Source organism: Kogia breviceps, chromosome 19 (genome assembly GCF_026419965.1).
Source record: "Kogia breviceps isolate mKogBre1 chromosome 19, mKogBre1 haplotype 1, whole genome shotgun sequence".
In the NCBI taxonomy this organism is placed as follows: Eukaryota; Metazoa; Chordata; class Mammalia; order Artiodactyla; family Physeteridae; genus Kogia; species Kogia breviceps.
Window position 1 is genome coordinate 22,879,106 of NC_081328.1, and position 24,351 is coordinate 22,903,456.

Sequence of the window (24,351 nt, forward strand, 5' to 3'; positions counted from 1 at the left end):
CGAGTTCTATCCCTGGTCCAGGAAGATCTCACATGCCATGGAGCAACTAAGCCCACTAGCCACAACTACTGAGCCTGCGCTCTAGAGCCCATGAGCCACAACTACTGAGCCCATGTGCTGCAACCATGGAAGCCCGCGTGCCTAGAGTCTGTGCTCTGCAACGAGAAGCTACCACAATGAGAAGCCCATGCCCCACAACGAAGAGTGGCCCTTGCTCTTCGCAACTACAGAAAAGTCCGCAAGCAGCTATGAAGACCCAAAGCAGCCAATAAATAAATAAATAAAATTGATTCTTAAAAAAAAAAAAAAGGGCTTCCCTGGTGGCCCGGTGGTTGAGAGTCCGCCTGCCGATGCAGGGGACACGGGTTCGTGCCCCGGTCTGGGAGGATCCCGCATGCCACGGAGCGGCTGGGCCCGTGAGCCATGGCCGCTGAGCCTGCTCGTCCGGAGCCTGTGCTCCGCAATGGGAGAGGCCACAACAGTGAGAGGCCCGCCTAGCACAAAAAAAAAAAAAAAAAAAAACATGGAAAGGAAACGAGGGCAAGTATGAAACAAAATTTTGTTCATCCTGAAATAAAGTTATACCTAGGATTCAGAAACTGGCACACTTCCTAAACCCCACTCTTTTGGATTTCAAGATTACATTGGACCTAGTCCGTGAATCAGAGGGGAGGGGAGATAGAGGAGGAGGTGTTGCTATTAATTAAAGATCCATGATTCAACTGCTTGTGGTGAAGTGAGTATGTGTGTATCTCAACCACAAATTCAGGTGTGCGAATAATGTAAGTTTATTTTCTTATAATACTTAGTTTCTTCTGAAAGTTTCCATTCCATCAGGTGTATCAATCAGAAAGTACTAAGAAGAGAGAAACCACTGTAGGTGTTTCAGGCAGGAGGGGATTTAATATGGCAAATAATATGTTTATAACTCTTTGGAAAGTGTTGGGGGAGCGAAGGTCATGGAAAACCACCAAAAATCCGAGGAAATAAGGAAATCTTAAAAGCTCTCTCAGCTACCTGCATGGCCAAGGAAGAGGGAATTCAGGTGGCCACTGAAAAAGTTCATTTTGCTGTCTCTTGAGGTCCATGTGCCTTTGATGTTGGAGAAACAATAATGGCTTCTGCTTCTCTTCTACCTTCCAAATATCCCTTGGCAAGGCTGTTAACAGGGAAGTTTGGTGAAAGTAGTTGCTGGGTTTCCTTCTCCTATGGTAAATGGTATTAGAAAAACTAGATATAATCACATGGAGAAGAATTTAAATTGGATCCTTAGAAATCCCACTTGATCCTGGTGGATAATCCTTTTAATGTGCTGTTAAATTTGGTTTGCTAGTATTTTGTTGAGGATTTTTGCATCTATGCTCATCAGGGATATTTGGCCTGTAATTTTCTTTTCACTTAGAAAAGTGTCCTTAACTGGCTTTGGTATCAGGGTAATGCTGGACTCATAAAGTGAGTTTTCAGTTTTTTGGAAGAGTTTGAGAATTGGTATTAATTCTTCTTTAAATGTTTGGTGGAATTCACCTGTGAAGCCATCTGGTTCTGGGCTTTTCTTAGTTGAGAGATTTTTGATTACTGCTTCAATCTCCTTACTCATTATAGATCTGTTCAGATTTTCTATTCATGATTCAGTCTTGGCAGGTTTTATGTTTATAGAAATTTATCCTTTTCTTCTAAGCTGTCCAATTTGTTGGCATGTGATTGTTAGTAGCGTCTCATAATCCCTTTTATTTCTATGGTATCAGTTATAAGTTTCCTCTTTTATTTATAATTTTATTTATTTGATTCCTCTTTTTTATGTTGGTTAGTCTACCTAAAGATTTGTTTTGTTTATCTTTTCAAAAAAACCAACTCTTATTAGTTTCATAGATCTTTTCTGTTGTCTTTCTAGTTTCTATTTCATTTACATCTACTCTAATCTTTGTTATTTCCTTCCTTCTGCTAATTTTGAGATTAGTTTGTTCTTTTTCTGGCTCCTTGAGGTGTAAATTAGGCTGTTTATTTAAGGTATTTATTTATTTATTTTTGGCTGCATTGGGTCTTTGTTGCTGCGCACAGGCTTTCTCTAGTTGCGGTGATTGGGGGCTACTCTCCATTGCAGTGTGTCTTCTCATTGCGGTGGCTTCTCTTCTTGCAGAGCACGAGCTTTAGGGGTGTGGGCTTCAGTAGTTGTGCTGCACGGGCTCAGTGGTTGTGGCACACAGGCTTAGTTGCTCCGTGGCATGTGGGATCTTCCTGGACCAGGGCTCAAACCCATGTTCCCCTGCATTGGCAGGCAGATTCTTAACCACTGTGCGACCAGGGAAGTCCCGAGGTTTTTTTTTTAAGTAGAGGCATTTATTGCTATGAACTCCCCTCTTAGAACTGCTTTTGCTGTATCCATAAGTTTTGGTATGTTGTATTTCCATTTTTGCTTGTCTCAAGATACTTTTTTATTTCCCTCTTTATTTCTTCTTTGACCCATTGGTTGCTCAGGAGTATGTTGTTTAATTTCCACATACTTGTGAATTTTCCAATTTTATTCCTATTACCCATTTCTAGTTTCATACCATTGTAGTATGGTATATAGAAAATATACTTGGTATGATTTTTGTGGCCCAATATATGATCTAACCTGGAGAATGTTTCATGTGCACTTGAGAAGAATGTGTCTTCTGCTGCACCTTAAAGGAAATTACTCCTCAGGAAGGATTTCAAAGATACAAATCAAGAGAATCTTGTGAATAAATCCACCAAGTTTATTATGGACAACTGTTGTAATCATCATTCTCTCTCTTCCTCTCTCTCTCTCTCTCTCTCTCCCCGCCCCCCTTTCTCTTTTCACCCGTGTCTCTCGCCAATTTGCTCCACCTTCTCCAGGTGTGTCTACAGCCACTACATCTAGGCTGAAAGGTCACAGAGCAGAGTGTCCTTAAGTCTCCTTGTGACGATGGCAGCAGATGGGGATGACAAAGTAGAGGTACGGCAGGGAAATTAGGAGAGAAGCAGAAACTCCAGACTGAGGGAAAGAGCAGGTACTTTCCTTGCTCTCATTTCAGAGGCTATTCCCAAGAATAGATTCTCCATTATGAGGCCCTGGGTGCCCATCTATGCTCTGCAGGACAATAAAATTTTGTCATCCTGCCATGTCTCTTAGCATGCCTTCTTCACAGCTCTTCTATGTCTCTTAAGATCTATACTCCCATTGCCAAGACCTCGATACTTCTTACCTTTAAGACTCCTATCCCTCCTGCTCAACCTTCAAGATCCAACTCCAAGGGCATGTCTCCTCAAACCTTCTACAGTCCCCTCTCCCTACCTCACCTCACTTTATTGTTCTTTCAGCTATCCCCCTCCCCTGAACTTCTCAAATACATCATTTACCCTTCTTTCACAGAATTGATCACCTTGAACCTTGTGACGTACTTTAAGCAAATGCCTTCTTTTTTTTTTTTTTTTGCGGTACGCGGGCCTCTCACTGTTGTGGCCTCTCCCGCTGCGGAGCACAGGGCTCCGGACGCGCAGGCTCAGCGGCCATGGCTCACGGGCCCAGCCGCTCCGCGGCATGTGGGATCTTCCCGGACCGGGGCATGAACCCGTGTCCCCTGCATCGGCAGGGGGACTCTCAACCACTGCGCCACCAGGGAAGTCCCAGCAAATGCCTTCTTATCTTTCTTGATGGAGGCTGGTGACCAACAGCACTCTTTGAGCAGGATCCATGTCTGATTTAAATCTGTGTCCGCCATGGCTCCTAGTACAGTGACTTCGATATAGTAGGTGCTCCATCACGTCCATTGAATCAATCACTTGGACCTTGCTCCACTACAACTGCCATTCTCCTGAAGCATGGGGACCTGTATGTGCTCACTGCAACTCTCTTGCCTACTTGGGAACCTCCTTCTATCCCTTCCCTCCCTTTCTTCATTCTTTCCCTCTACAACAATTCTCATCTCTTACCTTCGCTTCGCTGCACCATCTCCTAGTTAATCCCAGACAATACTTCTTTAGGGACATGCCCTTTTGGCAGCTGTTGATCTTCCTTTCTACCTCCTGCTCTTCCTGATGTTTACATCCTTAACTCTACTAATACAAACTGCCCTTGAGGCTCACTCTAACCAGATTTCACCTGTTCAAAAACGATATGCAAAAAACCAAAAAACAAAACGACATGCAAGAAGGCCACAAAGTATTAGGTTGGCCGAAAAGTTCGTTTGGGTTTTTCCGTAAGATGTTACAAAAGAACTTTTTGACCAACTAATACAACTTGCTCCCAGTCTCACCCAGCTCTGGGGAGGACTCTTCTTGGAACTGAACCCAGCATTAATAACATGGTGAAAAAGGAGACAAGAGTAGCACCTGCCTTATAATCATGGTTCATTAGCGTTTTTATGTAAGTAGTTTTTCTTGTGGGAGGCAACACCTAACTTGTTCTAATTATAAATCCACATAATAAGCCAGGTTCTACTGTAACATTTACCCATTTCCTGATCTCAAAATAGTAAACTTGAAAGAAAAAAATATGCCTGTGAGGACTGAAAACTATGTTTGAATTTTTCTACCCAGTGCCTAAAACTCACACACACAGACATACACAGCTTTTTAGAGAAATTTTTCTAACTATGACTCTGTGCTGTAATTAGAGGAAAGGTATATCTCCACATTCTACCAGTGAGTCTAGGGCTGAGAGAGGCTTCCAGGGGGGCCTCCAGCAAGAAATTCAATCTGGCTAGAAGATCACTTTGTATAGTAAATGAACTTCCTTTGAACTCTCATCCCTCACTTTCTTATATATAACACTCAAGTTTCCATTTTTTTTTCCATCCTAGGAGGAAATTTTTCGTTAGACAATGTGATGTATGGTAAGTAATTATAATGAAAATTAACATAACTATAGCAAACACTGGTAGTTGTCTACTCCAAATATGTTCTCTCCTTCTTCCTAACTAACAGAATCCCTATGTTGTTGGAGGTATCAGTGTACATAGCTAATAACCCAGTGTCCCTTAAAAACCATGTGGCCTCATGACTAAGTTCTGGACAATGAGATAAAAGCAGAAATATGATGAGGGACTTGGGGACACACTCCTCAGAGGCGAACTTAAGCAGCTGGGAGGTAGGGTCCTTTTGCCCTTCTTTTTCCTGTCTGGAATATGGATGTGATAGTTGGATTTCCAAAAGCCACCTTGGACCATCACTAGCTCTGTACTAGAATGGTTGATCTGTAAGATAGAGAAACCTGGTGTCTGATAACTCTGGGGCTGCCAAACCAACCCTAAATATCTCCTTCTAAACCTCTTTCATGTGAAAAAGAACTGCCTTACTTAAGCCATTGTTATTTTGAATTTTTAATTATGTTCAGCTGAATCTAATCATAACAAAATAAACAAGCTTAGTAACACATTTTATTGAATTCCAAATGGACAAATTAGAATTTACTTAAATATCTTTCTTCTCAAATATGTTATTAAATGACCGCAGGCCGATATATTTTAATTTTTAAATAATATTCTTTATCTTTGAGGGTGTAGTGACTATAAAGAGTCACAAGGAAGGTTCTGGGATGCTGAAAACGTTTGTTTCTTGATCAGCTTCAGTTTCTGAAAATGCATTGAGTTGTGTACTTGAGATACGCACACTTCTCTGTATATATTTTATTTATCAATAAAAGTTAAAAAATATATCCATTGTAAATTTGTCTTTTGAATGGAATTACTAACCAGTTTAATTATGATTAGAGATTTCAAAAGGTTAATCCTCAGAGAATTGTTAAGATTAAGTGATATAATGAATGTAAATTACTCAGTTTTAACCTATTGAGTCACACATCCATGAATATTTTTGGAGAACCTATTAAGCACTAGGCACCCAGGGTCAGCTATTACTATTAGCCCTAATGTAATTGCCAATTTGTGTTCCTCCCATAGAGTATAAGCTTCATGGGGACAGAGACTGTATCTGTCTCTTTCATGTTGTACACACAGTTGTTTAACACAGTACCAGGAAATAGTGGCTCCTAATGGAATGAATAACTGAGTGAATATATTATAGGTTAAATAACCTCTTGTGAAACACTAGGAGAATGCATTTCATTTTCAAACAACTGACTTAGAAGTGATCTTTTGAAATTCATTTGTAAATTAAGGGCAATCTAGGGATCTTCAGCATGTGTATTAAATCAAGAACTACAAGTAAAATTTCAGGCAATTCTCTTAATGCTTCAGAAATTATGTAGTCAAAAACATAAGAGGGTGAAAATCATAATGCAATTATCACAAGAAACCATCAAAAGCTCTTAACTACACTAGTTAGAAAGAGTGGAACAGATTAACTTCTTGATATCATAAAGAAAATGCAAACACTATGAATAACACATATCATATCAAAATAGAACATTTTCATTGCATGACAAGAAAGAAAATACATCTGTGTTTTAAGTACTCAAAGAACAAAATTGAAAATGTGAGCAACTGGAAAATGGCAGCCCATAGAAATTCCCTGTTAAAATATAGTAAATGTATGACTATAAACTTTCTTTGTAATTTAGACTATACTCCTTGATGGTTTTAAAAATTGTCTACATTTCAAAATGAAAGAAATATCAGTTTGACATCTGTAGGAGACCTATTTTGGGGGTACATACCCAGCCCACAATCCTTTCTGATAAACTTGACTCCTTGACAAAAAGATAAGCCTACACAGCGAGTTTTGTCACATAACACTCCAGCCACAGCTTATTGGACAACTGGAAAACTCTTGACCTAAGCTGAACCATTCAGAATCTTTCTCCTGAAAATCTAAATTAGTAGGCATTGAGTCCGTAGTGGGATCCAGAACTTGAAGAGTTCCGACTCACCTAGAGGGGGGCTGAAGTTTGCAGCATTAACCTGGAAGACTTGTACCAAGGCTACCCAAAGTTTCACAAAAGCCAAAATTATGAGGGAGCAGAAATTATACATAAGCAAAGGAAGGCTATTTTAAAAAAAGGAAAATGGAGCATTTATGCCAAAAAGTGCAGAGGCAAGACACCATGCGTAGGGTGCAGGATAAGGGAATAAGCACTGTTCCTGAATTTTCAGTTCCCATGAAGTCGGGCTGACTTTGTTTCTTGCTTTTTAAAATTATTAAAGTAATCAACTAACACCCCTGACCCTGCCCAGTGTCCCAACCCTGCTTTTTATTTGAACAAATATTTCTTCAGTACCTACCATCTGTCAGACACTGTTCTTTGTACGAGGAATATGGTAGTAAATAAAAGGGAAAAAAATGAAGTTATTGGGATCAAGTGGGATCATTATAATGAACATATAAACAGAGAATTATAAGCCAGAGCAGTAAATGCAATGACAGAGATAAATGCGAAATGTTATGGGAGAAGAATACCTTACTAGGCTTAGGGTGAGCCTCACTCAACATTTTATTCAAAATAGTTTAAGTTCTGTATCTTGCAACCAAAAGAACCCCTGCTTGAACATATAATTTAAATTTATTTATATTGTTCATCCCATTCTCTAACCTCCAGCAAGTGGTTAAGAATGCTTTATAGCCTACCTAGGTTAGAATTAGGCTTCACCACTCATTTGCATATGATCTGGCACATATTATGGAACCTATGTGTGAAGCAGGTTTTCCTTTTACTTCATGGGACTGCTGTGAACACTCAATGAGTAATTCATATGTAGAGCTTTGGAAGTATGCCTGACATTTGATAAGTACTCAACAATTGTTAGTTGCCATTATTGTTGTTGTTGCTACTGCTCTTATGTTAATCGTGTGTTCGTTGCAATTTTAAGAAGTGTCAGCTGGGAAAGGCTAGGTAGCAGTACTTGTTTGTACATATATGTATATATGTATACAAGTATACTAGTTATTTTATCACAAATAGTTATTTATTGTCAATAGTCAGGAAGTTCCTGTGAAGGTACTGGCTATAGTGTCTCAACTCTGCTATCAGAAATCCAAGCTGACCACTGTCTTCCATTAACATATTCTCTTTTTTAAATTTTTATTAATTTTACTTATTTATTTTTGGCTGCATTGGGTCTTCGCTGCTGCGTGCGGGCTTTCTCTAGTTGCAGTGAGCAGGGGCTACTCTTTGTTGAGGTGCGCAGTCTTCTTACTGCAGTGGCTTCTCTTGCTTCAGAACACGGGCTCTAGGCGCACAGGCTTCAGTAGTTGCAGCACACGGGCTCAGTAGTTGTGGCTCACGGGCTCTAGAGCACAGGCTCAGCAGTTGTAGCACACAGGCTTAGCTGCTCCACGGCATGTGGGATCTTCCCAGACCAGGGGTCGAACCCTTGTCCCCTGCATTGGCAGGCAGATTCTCAACGACTGCGCCACCAGGGAAGTCCAACATATTCTCCTTACAAGCAGAGTACAAGACTTTCTTTCTTAGTAAATACTTCAAGCCAAGCCTGCTCTCCGAGCCACCTTGATTAGGTTTTGGTTGTGCCCAACTCTTCAGTCTCACTGTAACAGCAGATTTCTTAGATCTTTCATTCCTGCTGATGAATGATCTCATCTATCAAAAGAACTTCTGAGTCTTCTAATTTTTTTTAAATTTTATTTTTTGGCTGCATTGGGTCTTTGTTGCTGTGCGTGGGCTTTCTCTAGTTGTGGCGAGCGGGGGCTACTCTTTGTTGTGGTGCACGGGCTTCTCATTGTGGTGGCTTCTCTTGTTGTGGAGCACGGGCTCTAGGCATGCGAGCTTCAGTAGTTGTGGTGCACAGGCTTAGTTGCTCTGCAGCACGTGGGATCTTCCCGGACCAGGGATCGAGCCCATGTCCCCTGCACTGGCAGGCGGATTCTTAACCACTGTGCCACCAGGGAAGTCCCAAGTCTGCTAATTTTATTTCTCAAAGGGAAATCTTAACTTCAGTGTTAGGGTGCACTGCAGTCATCCCCAATATGAAAGATCATGTCCACCATTTACACATAACTTTATTCCATTTAAAATTACTACATGCTTTTGGTCATAATAAAATGAACTAATACTCCTTAAGATTAGTTGACTCTAAAATTGTCTTCTTCCCATCTTCTTGGAATCCTTGCTATTTAGATATCTCCGGAGGGGCAACTGCTTAAAGCTTTGACTCATCTACATGAATGAGAGTGCTTGGCACTTAAGTATCTTTTCATAGCTATCACTCTACAGAACAGATGTTTGTGTGTTTCGTGGGCATCATAAATATTAAGAACGATGTTATATGGTTTGGAAAGCAATTCCCATTAATTGTTAATGCTCACTACGTGGATAAGAGAGGGAGATACCCTGCGGAAAAATCAAAATAGATTTTTATGTCTAACATTACTGTATTTCAACTTCAGGATTGAGAGTGGAGAGAATTAGTCTCTGATTTCTTGAATATCATGTGAAAGTTCTAATTAATTAACTCTTTTTTTTTTTTTTTTTTTTTGGTACGCGGGCCTCTCACTGTTGTGGCGTCTCCCGTTGCGGAGCGCAGCCTCCGGACGCTCAGGCTCAACGGCCATGGCTCACAGGCCCAGCCGCTCCGCGGCATGTGGGATCTTCCCGGACCGGGGCACGAACCCGTGTCCCCTGCAACGGCAGGCGGACTCTCAACCACTGCGCCACCAGGGAAGCCCTAATGTAACTCTTGAGTGTTCCTTGTTCCGTATAGCTCCACAGTGAGATATGTAATGTGGGACTATAACAGGAGTTACGGTGGAACGAGAAGGCAGAGGTGGATTCAAAGGCCAGCTTCATCTCTTCCTGACTCAGTGATTGTGAACTTACTAAGCCTTTCTGAATTCAGTTACTTAACCTATAAAACAAAGATGAATAATACCTACCTCACAGTGTTGTTATGATAATTTAACAAGAAATATGTGTAAAGATCCTGGTCAGTACCTGGATTACAGTTAATTTTGCTTTATAGCAAATTAGAGATGGTGAGTGCTTAATGTGGACTATGCACACACACCCACAAAAGACCAATGGATGACTAAATTCTTTGAATTTTCTGCAACTTAATATTGCTCAGGGCTCCTGACCATCATATAGAAGGCTCTGCCCAGTGAGACTTCAGATTTTTCATTGATGTCCCACATACATCCCTAGTGTCTGTTAATCTTTCTTAGCTTCCTATGGCATTTATTCATTCATTTGTTGAGGGCTCGCTAGTCATCATGAAGATAATATGGTCTCTCTCTGACCTAAGCAAGTTCACAGTCTAGTAGAGGACAAAGACATAAAAGTAATTGCAGTATCATGCGATAAGTATCATCCCTAATCAAGGCAAGGTAGAGGGCTGTGGAAAGCCACAAGGAGCACAGAGCTCTGTTCACTTGAGGGACACAGCTGTATTGAGGAATGAGAGATCCAGGTACTTGTTTAGGCACCAGTACAGGATGCCACGAAAACCAGAAATGTGCTAGTTAACTCAGGTTTCTGTACACAACTCCTTACCTTCTTGGTAAAAAGTAATTTGGTTTTGCTTCCACCAAAGACAATACTTTCACATGGAAATTTTAAAAAACCCCAAATCGGGACTTCCCTGGTGGCGCAGTGGTTAAAACTCCAAGCTCCCAGTGCAGGGGGCCCGGGTTCGATCCCTGGTCAGGGAACTAGATCCCACATGTATGCCGCAACTAAGAGTTGGCATGACACAATTAAGGAGCCAGCGAGCCTCAACTAAGGAGTCTGCAAGCCACAACTAAGGAGCCTGCCTGCCGCAACTAAGACCTGGTGCAATCAAATAAATAAATAAATTTAAAAAAGAAGAAATGTCATGAAAAAAAATTAAAAACCAAAAACCTCCTCTCTAGACATGACCTATGTCTGTTGATTAGTTTTCCCATGAGCAGCTGCAGATGAAGTCAAACGAAATTCTGAAATCAAGTCATGCATAGCACCAAGCTGTTTTTTTCTGGAATGAATTTTAAATTGTTGAACAAAGCCTAAATTTTAAATTCTTTGGTATGTCTCCCAAGTAGTCTGATTCAGTAAATTGCAAAAGAAAATAGAAATGAGAACAAGAATTACAGAAAAATGAGATTTCTCTTTTCCAGAACACTGACTCTACTTCAGGCAGTGGGAGTACTTGAACATCTTTTTTCATATAATAATAAAAATATTGGTTTCTCCCTAAACCCGCCAAATAGATGTTGAATAAATATTCTAAGTGCATTATTTTGAAGAGGCACCAAATTATTAGTCTGTCCGGGACACTCTGTGTCTCAAACTTTCCCTAGAATAGGAATGGAATGGTAAAGGCATCACAGAGGAGGGGACTTGTGGCTACCTCTAGGAATGAAGTTTGTCTGGGAGGAGGAAGAGGAGAAAAAGGAATCCTCCCTCCTCTTCCCCCAGATTCACTACACCAAAGTCTCTGATTTCTTTTCTTTTCTTTTTTTACGTCTTTACTGGAGTATAATTGCTTTACTAATGTTGTGTTAGTTTCTGCTGTATAACAAAGTGAATCAGCTACACATATACATATATCCCCATATTCCCTCCCTCTCGCGTCTCCCTCCCACCCTCCCTATCCCACCCCTCTAGGTGGTCACAAAGTACCAAGCTGATCTCCCTGTGCTGTGCAGCTGCTTCCTACTAGCTATCTATTTTACATTTGGTAGTGTATATATGTCAATGCTACTCTCTCACTTTGTCCCAGCTTACCCTCCCCACCCCTGTGTCCTCAAGTCCATTCTCTACATCTGAGTCTTTATTCCTGTCCTGCCCCTAGGTTCATCAGAACCTTTTTTTTTACGATTCCATATATATGCGTTAGCATACGATATTTGTTTTTCTCTTTCTGACTTACTTCACCCTGTATGACTGACTCTAGGTGCATCCACCTCACTACAAATAATTCAATTTCATTTCTTTTTATGGCTGAGTAATATTCCATTGTATATACGTGCCACATCTTCTATATCCATTAATCTGTCAGTGGTCACTTAGGTTGCTTCCATGTCCTGGCTACCATAAACAGTGCTGCAATGAACATTGTGGTACATGTATCTTTCTGAATTGCGGTTTTCTCAGGGTATATGCCTTGTAGTATAGTAGGATTGCTGGGTAATATGGTAGTTCTACTTTTAGTTTTTTAAGGAACCTCCATACTATTCTCCATAGTGGCTGTATCAATTTACATTCCCACCAATGGTGCAAGAGGGTTTCCTTTTCTCCACACCCTCTCCAGCATTTATTGTTTGTAGATTTTTTGATGATGGCCATTCTGACTGGTGTGAGGTGATACCTCACTGTAGTTCTGATTTGCATTTCTCTAATGATTAGTGATGTTGAGCATCCTTTCATGTGTTTGTTGGCAATCTGTATATCTTCTTTGGAAAAATGTCTATTTAGGTCTTCTGCCCATTTTTGGATTGGGTTGTTTATTTTTTTGATATTAAGCCACATGAGCTGCTTATATATTTTAGAGATTAATCCTTTGTCTGTTGCTTCGTTTGCAAATATTTTCTCCCATTCTGAGGGTTGTCTTTTCATCTTGTTTATGGTTTCCTTTGCTGTGCAAAAGCTTCTCAGTTTCATTAGGTCCCATTGGTGTATTTTTTTTCTTATTTCCATTTCTCTAGGAGGTGGGTCAAAAAGGATCTTGCTGTGATTTATGTCATAGAGTGTCTGCCTATGTTTTCCTCTAAGAGTTTTATAGTGTCTGGCCTTAAGTTTAGGTCCTTAATCCATTTTGTGTATGGTGTTAAGAGGTATTCTTTTTTTTTCTAATTTTTAATTTTTAATTTTTTTAGGAGGTATTCTAATTTCATTCTTTTACATGTAGCTGTCCAGTTTTCTCAGCACCACTTATTGAAGAGGCTGTCTTTTCTCCACTGTATATTCTTGTCTCCTTTGTCAAAGATAAGGTGACCATACATGCATGGGTTTATCTCTGGGCTTTCTATCCTGTTCCATTGATCTATATTTCTGTTTTTGTGCCAGTACCATACTGTCTTGATTACTATAGCTTTGTAGTATAGTGTGAAGTCAGGGAACCTGATTCTTCCAGCTCCATTTTTCTTTCTCAAGATTGCTTTGGCTATTTGGGGTCTTTTATGTCTCCATACAAATTGTAAAATTTTTTGTTCTAGTTTTGTGAAAAATGCCCTTTGTAGTTTGATAGGGATTGCATTGAATCTGTAGATTGCTTTTGGTAGTATAGTCATTTTCACAATGTTGATTCTTCCAATCCAAGAACATGGTATATCTCTCCATTTGTTTGTATCATCTTTGATTTCTTTCATCAGTGTCTTAAATTTTCTGCATATAGGTCTTTTGTCTCTTTAGGTAGGTTTATTCCTAGGTATTTTATTCTTTTTGTTGCAATGGTAAATGGGAGTGTTTCTTTAATTTCTCTTTCAGAGTTTTCGTTGTTAGTGTATAGGAATGCAAGAGGTTTCTGTGCATTAATTTTGTATCCTGTTACTTTACCAAATTCATTGATTAGCTCTAGTAGTTTTCTGGTAGCATCTTTAGGATTCTCTATGTATAGTATCATGTCATCTGCAAACAGTGACAGTTTTACTTCTTCTTTTCCGATTTGGATTCCTTTTATTTCTTTTTCTTCTTCAATTGCCATGGCTAAACCTTCCAAAGCAGGTCTCTGATTTCTTACGTTGTGTTCTCTCTTTGGAATGGCATTTCCTGACTCTGACCATTTCACCACCATGAAGGTGAGGCATAGCAATTTGTTTTGTAAGGATTTCTTAGAAACTTTTCCAAATTGGAAAACCCACTAAGATAGCTGCCAAGATATTTCTTGACATGTTATTTTGACTTAAGGTTATTAGTTAGGATTCCCATGAGGTATCAAATGTTTACTAGGCTCAGGCATGTTGGACCAATGTTTGGGAAGAAAATACAGCCTTTGGCACAGGAATTCAGTTTGTTGCTCTTTGGGGTACCAGGGAATAGAATCCAGGATCCTCTTCCCTTGAACTTCAAAGAAAGAGCCTCCCTTTAAATCCTGAAGTGGGTAAAGTACCTCCAAGTACTAGTGGCTCTAAGTCCTTTGCTCCATGTAAGGTAGCCAAAGACAGTTGAACAGGGCTGATGATCTGAGTGGGATCTCCCAGCACTTAGGCTCTGAGCCAAAGAGTGATGGTAAAAGCAAACCCTAGAATTTAACTATAGCAATGCTCTTCTCCCACTGCAAACCAAGGATCTGCATGGGGGGTTCATCCCACTCCTCTGTGCCTTGAGACTCCCTTCATACCCTGGCTGGAAACAGAACTGGGTGGAGACAGAACTTTTTATACTATAGTTCCTGGAACCCCCCAAGTAGAGCAACTTCATATCTCTCTGACTCCTAAGCCTTTTCAACCCCAAATTCCTATGAGTACATCTGCAATCTCTGCACCTTAGAAGGTCAGAGTAAATAATAAAATAATAAAAAGTAGGTTTTATTTTGGCCTGCTAGGAAAATTGGGACAATGGAAGGGCCTTTAGAATCATAGAATATTAGTGCTTCTCAGAGAACATTGTCCAGCCCCTTTATTGTACAGATAGATAAGCTAAGGCCCAGAAAGGTAAAGTGTCTTGGCCAAAGTCATATAGCTTCTTTTTCTGTTTGTTTGTTTTTTGCAGTATTAAGTAGCAAGAGTTTTATTAAGCAAAAGGGGAAGTATGCTCTCGAGAAAGGATGAGAGCAGGCTGTCTGGAAACCAGAAGTCAGTCATATAGCTTCTTAGTGAAGGCACTAAGACTAGTACCCAGGACTCCTCATCTGAATGTCCTTTTCACCCTTTCACTCTGACTTTCATAAAAAAATACTGGGAAAGGGAATTCCCTGGCAGTCTAGTGATTAGGACTCGGTGCTTTCACTGCCATGGGCCCAGGTTCAACCCCTGATCGGGGAACTAAGATCCCCCACAAGCTGTGCAGGGCAGCCAAAAAAACCCAGAACAAAACAAAACAAAAAACTGCCAGAAATCAGAACATTTTAAGAGGGAAGACTTATGAGGCAGGCTAGCATGGTGCAAAGAGCCCATGAACTGAAATGGGAAGAAGTGATTTTAAGCTCTAATCATAATTACTGGGTATGCAAGTCTCAGTTTCTTCATCTACAAAATGGGCTAGTTTTATTATAAGACTGTTGTGAAGATAAAAGTACTTTGTAAATCATAAAACATTATACAAACGAGGAGCTCTACATATGGGATCTGAGTTAGGGGGAGGGCAGGAGGGGACAGTTTACAAGTTGGGCTTAGGGCTCTGAAATTGTGTGCAAAGTGTTCTGTTTTTGTGCATTTTTCTGGGAAGAAGATCCATAAATTGCATTAGATATTTATTTCTCAGAAAAGGTTAAGAAAAGCCACTGATGTTAGTATTCAACACCACTGTCATTGATCTGAGAACTGTTCTAGTTCTATAGAAAGATAAAACTTAATTCTTGTGCTGCAGGGACTATTTTTGAGAAATTCATAGAGTTGCCAGATAAAATACAGGTTGCCACTTAAATCTGAATTTCAGATAAACAACATTTTTTAGTATGTCCCATGTAACATTTATCTGAAATTCAAATTTAACTGGAAATCCTATATTTTTATTTGCTAATTCTGGCAACCCTAGAAATTTACTCTATCAGCAGGGAAAAGGTGATGTGTTTCAGTGAGCTTGCCTTCCAGACCTTGTAACACATTTCTATTGGCAGAGAGTTGGATAGGGATAATAATGTGTTCAAGAAGCAAAAATGAAAGTCAGGGCCCATACTGAAGATTAGATAATTTAGGGATAATTTTGAATTAAAGCATGTCACTTTCTTGATGCCTCACTAGGGGCAGATTCAAGCTTTGTGTATCCTGAAATCTATAAAATATTGGGGATGCTCTTTAAGAAGAATAATGCTGGTCCTTCCCTCATGGTCCAGCGGCTAGGGCTCCGAGCTCCCAATGCAGGGGGCCCAGGTTTGATCCCTGGTCAGGGAATTAGATCCCACATGTATGCCACAACTAAGAGTTTGCATGCCACAACTAAAGGTCCCACATACCGCAGCTGAGGATCCCTCATACCGCGACAAAGATCCCGAGTGCTGCAACTGAGACCCAGTGCAGCCAAAATAAATGAATAAATAAATGTGTATATATATATATATATATATATATATATATATATAAAGACACATGCTACATTTAAAAAAACAAAGAAAAAGAATGCAAAGTTACAAGAACAAAAAGAACATTTTTAGGTGTAAAAGTATACGTTTATTTAAAATAAGAAAAAAATTACAATAAACTACTAGATGTTTAGAACAGTGCCTGGTACAGAGTAAGCACTCCATAGCTTTAAAAAAATTAAGAGGGCTTCCCTGGTGGTGCAGTGGTTGAGAATCTGCCTGCCAATGCAGGGGACACGGGTTCGAGCCCTGGTCTGGAAGGATCCCACATGCTGCAGAGCAACTGGGCCCATGAGCCACAACTACTGAGCCTGTGCGTCTGGAGGCTGTGCTCCACAACAAGAGAGGCCGCGACAGTGAGAGGCCCATGCACCACGATGAGGAGTGGCCCCCGCTCGCCGCTACTAGAGAAAGCCCTTGCACAGAAACAAAAACCCAACACAGCCAAAAATAAATAAATAAATAAAATTTTAAAAAAAAAAAAAAAAGAGTGGATTCTGGGAAGATGGCAGAGTAGAAGGCACCAGAAATCTGTCTCCCCATCTAGACAACAATGGTGCTGGAAGAATCTGTCTGATGTAATTTTGGAACTCTAGAGGAAGGTTCACAACTTCCAGAGGAAAGGTGAATGGTAAATTGTGGTTAATTTTAGTCAATTTTAGTTAATTTTCATTTAATTTTAGTTGGTTTTAGTTAATTTTAGTTTAATTTAGTTTAATTTTAGTCAATTTCAGCTCTTAGCACAGTAGCAGCTAAGCATCCCCCACACTTACCATGCAGGTAGCTATGCATGTGTTTCTGAAGCAGTCTGTACACAGCTTTCCAAAGCCAGAGTGGGCAAAATAAACCCTGTCCTCCAATATCAGGGATCTGTGCTCTAATCACTGATTGCTGCTTCTAATCCATAGGTGCAGATAAAGAGGCTGTGGCCATTGTTGTTGCACACACCACACCCCTTGTTGTAAATGCCCCCCACCAAGTGAAGTGATTTTCAAGGGATCCAAAGGGTCAGACTAGGACATTCAAAAGCAACCACATATACAGGAAAAATTAGAAAGTCACCATGCATGGCCAGGGGAAGCCCCATGATCAGAAAAGACCTGAGCAGACCTTAAGTTTACACCTCAGGCTAATCCTTGGCACAGAGAGAGCCTGCAATAATCAAAACACCAAAAACTATAACCAAAACCAGGAAGAGTCTGATTTCCAGAGTTATCACATTATTAGATTCGAATTAGAGTATAAGATTCAATGTACAGTTTTCAACAAAAAACCCACAAAGTACACAAAAACAGGAAAAGATGGCCCATTCAAAGGAAAAAAAAACAGGGAGTTCCCTGGTGGCACAGTGGTTAAAAATCTGCTTGCCAATGCAAGGGACACGGGTTCAATCCCTGTTCAAGGAGGATCACACATGCCGCGGAGCAACTAAGCCTGCGAAACACAACTACTGAGCCCATGTGCCACAACTACTGAAGCTCGTGCGCCTAGAGCCCATGCTCTGCAACAAGAGAAGCCTGCACACCACAATGAAGAGTAGCCCCTGCTCGCCGCAACTAGAGAAAGCCCACATGCTGCAATGAAGACCCAATGCAAACAAAAATAAATAAGTAAATAAATTACTTTATTTTTAAAAAAAGGGAAAAAAACAGAAACTGTCCCTGAAAAAGACCTGATGGTGAATCTACTAGACAAAGACTTTAGCAAAACTGTCTTAAAGATGGTCAAAGAACTAAAGAAATATGTGGAGAAAGTCAAGAAAACAATGTATAGAATAAGTAACTCATGAGGATGTAACATGCAGCATGTGACTATAGTCAGTAATATTATAGTGCATTTTTGAAAGCTGCCATAAGAAAATCTTAAAAATTCATATCACAAGAAAAAAACTTTCTGTAACTTTGTATGGTGACAGATGGTAACTAGACTTATTGTGATCATCTCTCAGTGTATACAAATATTGAATCATTATGGTGTTACCTGAAATTAATATAATATGTCAATTATACCTCAGTAAAAAAAAAAAAAGAAAACAATGTATGAACAAAATGGAAATACTGGCAAAGAAATAAAAACCTTAAAAGAAACAGAAAAATTCTTGAGGTGAAAAGTACAATAATTAAAATGAAAAGTTCACTAGAAAGATTCAAAGGCAAGTTTGAGCTGGCAGAAAAAAGAATCAGCATAGTTTAAGACAGGACAATGGAATTATTGAATCCAAGAGACAGAGAGAAAAAAGATTGAAGTGAACAGAGCCTAAGGGAATTAATGGGATACCATCCAGTGGACCAACATACACACCATGGAAGTCCTAAAAGGAAAAAAAAGATTAAAAGGCAGAGAGAATATTTGAAAAAATAATGGCTAAAAACGTATAAAATTTCATGAAATACCTGAATATAAACATCCAAGAAGTTCAATGAACTCCCAGATGAACTCAAAGAGACAAACACCAGGATACATTATAATCGAACTGCCCAAAGCCAGAGAGGGAATTTTGAAAGCAGTGAGGAAGTAACTCGTCACATACAAGGGATCCTCAGTAAGATAACTAGCAGATTTCTCATCAGAAATTTTGGAGGTCAGAAATCAGTAGGCTGATATATTCAAAGTGCTAGAAGAAGAAACTGTCAGCCAAGAAGCTTATACTTCGCAAAACTGACCTTCAAAAGTTAGGAAAAGGGCTTCCCTGGTGGCGCAGTGGTTGAGAATCCGCTTGCCGATGCAGGAGACACGGGTTCGTGCCCCGGTCCGGGAAGATCCCACGTGCTGCGGAGCGGCTGGGCCCGTGAGCCGTGGCCGCTGAGCCTGCGCGTCCGGAGCCTGTGCTCCGCAACGGGAGAGGCCACGGCAGTGAGAGGCCCGCGTACCGCAAAAAAAAAAAAAAAAAAAAAAAAAAAAAAGTGAGGAAAAAATTAAGACATTCCCAAACAACAAAAACTGTGGGGAATTTGTGACCACTAGACCTGCCTGCAAGAAATACTAAAATGAGTCCTGCAGGTTGAAACAAAAAGACACTAGACAGCGACTCAAAGCTATATGAAGAAATAAAGATCTTGGTAAAGGTAAAAACATGGGCAGTTATAAAAGTTAGTATTGTGTAACTCCACTTTTTGTTTTCTACACAATTAAGAGACTGATACATTAAAATATTATTAACTTATGTTTTTAGACACACAATGTATAAAGGTATAAGTTTCTGACATCAACAGCTGAATGAGATAAAGATGGAACTGTTAAAGGAGCAGAGGTTTTGTATGTTATTGAAGGTAAGCTGGTATAAATTCAAATTAGAGTGTTATAACTAAAGTTACAGGATGTTAACTGTAATCCCCCTGGTAACCACAAAGAAAAAAGCTAAAGAATTTACAAAAAAAGGAAATGATTTAAATGTCTCATTACAAAAAAAATCAAACTAAACACACAAAAAAGACAGTAATGTAAGAAATGAGGGCCAAAAAGCTATAAGGCATATAGATAACAAATAGCAAAGTGACAAGTAAATCCCTCCTTATCAGTAGTTATTGATACTTTAAATGTAAATGGATTAAATTCTCCAGTCAAAAGACAGATTGGTAAAATGGATACAAACACATGATCCAACCATATGCTGTCTACAAAACTCACCTTAGGTACAAAGACATAAATAGGTTGCAAGTGAAAGGATGGAAAAGAAAATCCATGCAATAGTATAATGGCTATACTAATATCAGACAAAATAGATATTAAATCAAAAAAGCTTATAAGAGATAAAGGACATTATATATTAATAGAAGGTTCAATACAACAAGAAGATATAACAATTATAGAAATTCATGCACCTAATAACAGACCATCAAAATATATGAAGCAAAGATTGATAGAATTGAAGGGAGAAATAGTACGGCAATAACAGCTGGAGTTCAATATCCCATTCTCAATAATGAATAAAACAACTGGATATCCACATGCAAAAGAATGAAGTTGGACCCTTATCTAACACCATGTACAAAAATTAACTCTAAATGGATCCATGACCTAAATGTAAGACCTAAAACTGTAAAACACTTAGGAGAAAACATGGGACAAAATCTTCATAACATTTGACTTGGCAATGGTTTCTTGGATATGATACTAAAGGCACAGGCAACAAAGGAAAAAGAGACAAATTCAAATTCATAAAAATTAAAAATGTTTTATGTGAAAAGACACAATCAAGACGGTAAAAAATCAACCCGAAGAATGGGAGAAAATATTTGTAAATATGTCTGATAAAGGATTAATATCCAGAATATATAGAGAATTCCTAAAACTCATACGCACACACACACACACACACACACACACACACACACACACACACGAAAATGGGCAAAGGACTTGAGTAGACATTTCTCCAAAGAAGATATATAAATAGCCAATAAGCACATGAAAAGATATTCAAAATTACTAATCATTAGGGAAATATAAATCAAAACTGCAGAGAGATACCACCTCACACCTATTAGAATGGCAACAATTAAAAAAAAACAAGCGTTAGCAAGAATATGGAGAAATTGGAACATTTGTGCATTGATGGGAATATTAAATGGTACAGTGTCTATGGAAAATGGTATGGAAGTTCTTAAAAAAATTAAAATAGAATTACCATGTACCGAGCAATTCCACTCTGGAGTATATAACCAAAAGAATTGAAAGCAAGGTCCTGAAGAGGTATCTGTACACCCATGCTCATAGCAGCATCATTCACAATAGCTAATACATAAAAGCAACTCAAGTGTCCATCAACAGATGAATGGATAAGCAAAATATGCTATATATATATATATATATATATATATATATATATATATATATACACAATGGTATATTACTCAGCCTTAAAAAGGAAGGAAATTCTGACATATGCTACAACATGGATGCACCTTGAGGACATTTTGCTAAGTGAAATATGCCAGTCACAAAAAGACAAATACTGTATGCTTCCATTTACATGAAATACCTAGACTAGCCAAATTCATAGAGTCAGAAAGTAAAGTGGTGGTTACTAGGGGCTAGGGGAGGAGGGAATGGAGACATTGTTTAAGGGGTTTAGAGTTGCGCTTCTGCAAGAGGAAAAGAGTTCTGGAGATAGATGGTGGTGAGGGCTGCACAGCAATATCACTGTATTTAATGCCTCTGCACTATACACAAAAACAGTTACAACAGTAAATTTTATGTTATATCTACACTACCATGATAAAATAAATGGAAAAAAAGTAGAAATCAATGTTTCCTGTCCATGACACATAACAAATACTACCTGGGTGGTCTAAAACTGCACTGTTACTTTGGATTTATATAATTGATGAAAGCGTAATACCTTGAATACGAGGGTACTTAATAAATATTTGTTAATGAATGTTTCATTTCTTATGAGGATATTCTCCAGGAATGAAGAGCAGAGAAATGTCATGATAATCTTTATGGCACATTTCTTGAATTAAGCAAAGAAATTTGGGAAAAATATAAGATATTTATATGGATTTTTAGAAACAATATATAAGTTGTACCTTTTCTCAATTTAACTTTTGCTTTTCTCTTTTGAGCATTTTGGATTACAACTGCATGATAGAAATTTAAAATTTAGAAATACTGCTTTTCATATTTTATACAGCCATTTTCCTTTTTTTAAAAATGAAGAGCCACCTGCCCTTTGAAATAAACTATCCACAGTAAGTAACATCCTCATTACTGATTCCAAAATTTACTGGCAGATATAATGTAGTAATTGTCCAGTTGGTCTTTGCATTAGATATATTGTTATAATAAGTGCCAGGATTATTTATTTATTCTTTTTTTTTTTTTTGGCTGCATCATGCAGCTGGCAGGATCTTTGTTCCCTGACCAGGGATCGAACCTGGGCGCCAGCAGTGAAAGCGCCAAGTCCTAACCATTTGACCACCAGGGAATTCCCTGCAAGAATTTTTTAAAAAGTAACCTATCTAATTTTTTTTTTTTGCGGTATGCGGGCCTCTCACTGTTGTGGCCTCTCCCGTTGCAGACCACAGGCTCCGGACGCGCAGGCTCAGCGGCCATGGCTCACGGGCCCAGCCGCTCCGCGGCATGTGGGATCTTCCCAGACCGGGGCACGAACCCGTGTCCCCTGCATCGGCAGGCAGACTCTCAACCACTGTGCCACCAGGGAAGCCCTAATTTGTTTTTCATATATGCTTTATAGATTTAAAAAAATTTTTTTTAGTTTTAAACTCTGCTTTCTTTTAAAAATTTATTTATTTATTTGTTTTTATTTTTGGTTGTGTTGGGTCTTCACTGCTGTGCGCGGGCTTTCTCTAGTTGCCGCGAGCGGGGGATACTCTTCGTTGCGGTGCGCAGGCTTCTCATTGTTGTGGCTTCTCTTGTTGCAGAGCACGGGCTCTAGGCACTTGGGCCCAGTAGTTGTGGCTTGCGGGCTCTAGAGTGCAGGCTAACGTAGTTGTGGCACACGGGCTTAGCTGTTTCATGGCATATGGGATCTTCCCGGGCCAGGGATCGAACCCATTTTCCCTGCATTGGCAGGCAGATTCTTAACCACCATGCCACCAGGGAAGCCCTAAACTCTGCTTTTAAAAATAAAAACATGTATGGAATAAAAAGTCAGTTTTAAAATTTATTCTATTGTGGGCTCTTTGGCCAACCCAATATATTATATGCCATTAAGCAATAATAATAGAGAAATTCCTGACACAGTTCCTTCTCAAAGCATTTGAAAGATCATACAAATTTATGCATGGAAAACATATGAAAGGGTGCCTATCAAGTTCTAGCAGTAATTTTCTCTCAGTGACAGTGAAATTATAGGCAATTTTTATCTTCTTTTTCCCATCCATATTTATTTTTCTCAAGTAAACACATTAAAATGTAGAGATAATACTTGGGAAAAAGAAAACTATTACATGAGAAATTATCTTTGGGATATTAAACTTGACATTTGGAAGTCTGAATTTTCATTTAGCATATTTTATCATCAGTAATGGACTGGAACTAGAGCTCACCTTGCCATCTGTTAAATGTGAATGAAGAAACTACCTTCTTCACACAGTTACTGTTAGAGCAATAGAGAGCTTATTTAAAGCACCTCACATAATGCCTGGTACACTGTATTGTACTTAATCAAAGGTAGCTGTTGTTATTAGTAGTATATACTAAGATTATAAAAATAAACTCTCTAGGCACCTTTTAAGCCTTATTTAACCATATTTTCAAATCAACGGAGGTAAACACTTTGATCCTTTAGAAAATCAAAACTAAGCTGCTTTTTTTCTTTTTTGTTTTCAAATTTTCAATTAATGAAATATTTCAAACATACAGAAAATAAAAAGAGAAACCCACCCTCTTTCTTACTCTTCTTAGAAGTGAAATTTTTTTTTAATGTATTTATTTATTTTGGCTGCGTTGGGTCTTCGTTGCTACACGCAGGCTTTCTCTAGTTGTGGTGAGTGGGGGCTACTCTTCTTTGTGGTGCACGGGCTTCTCATTGTGGTGGCTTCTTTTGTTGCAGAGCACGGGCTCTAGGTGCATGGACTTCAGTAGTTGAGGCACACGGGCTTCAGTAGTTGTGATTCGCAGGCTCTAGAGCACCAGCTCAGTAGTTGTGGCGCATGGGCTTAGTTGCTTCGCAGCATGTGGGATCTTCCCGGACCAGGGCTTGAACCCGTGTCCCTTGCAATGGCAGGCATATTCTCAACCACTGCGCCATCAGGGAAGTCCCAGAAGTGAAATATTATAGGTAAAACTAAAGCCCTAAACTCTCCCTTCCTCTTTCATATCTCTCCAGAGATAATTACAATCCTAAAGCTGACTTATATTACTTCCATGCACACTTTTGTACTGTTTCTACTTATATCCATACTATCCATATTTACATCCATACTTTATGTCCATAAATAATATATGTTTATGTGTGGGGAAACATGAAGCCCAATCAGAAATTCCTTCCACTTGAGATGCTTTTCTTCCCCATTTCCCCACCTTAAACAATAATTTGTTTTTTGTTTTAACAGTTTTTTTCTTTTTTGTTTTCTTTTGTTTTTTGGCTGCATTGGGTCTTCGTTGCTGCATGGGCTTTCTCTAGTTGCGGCAAGCAGGGGCTACTCTTCGTTATGGTTCACGGGCTTCTCACTGTGGTGGCTTCTCTTGTTGCGGAGCACGAGCTCTAGGCACATAGACTTCAGTAGTTGTGGCACGCGGGCTGTACAGCGCAGGCTCAGTAGTTGTGGCACACGGGCTTAGTTGCTCCACGGCATGTAGGATCTTCCTGGAC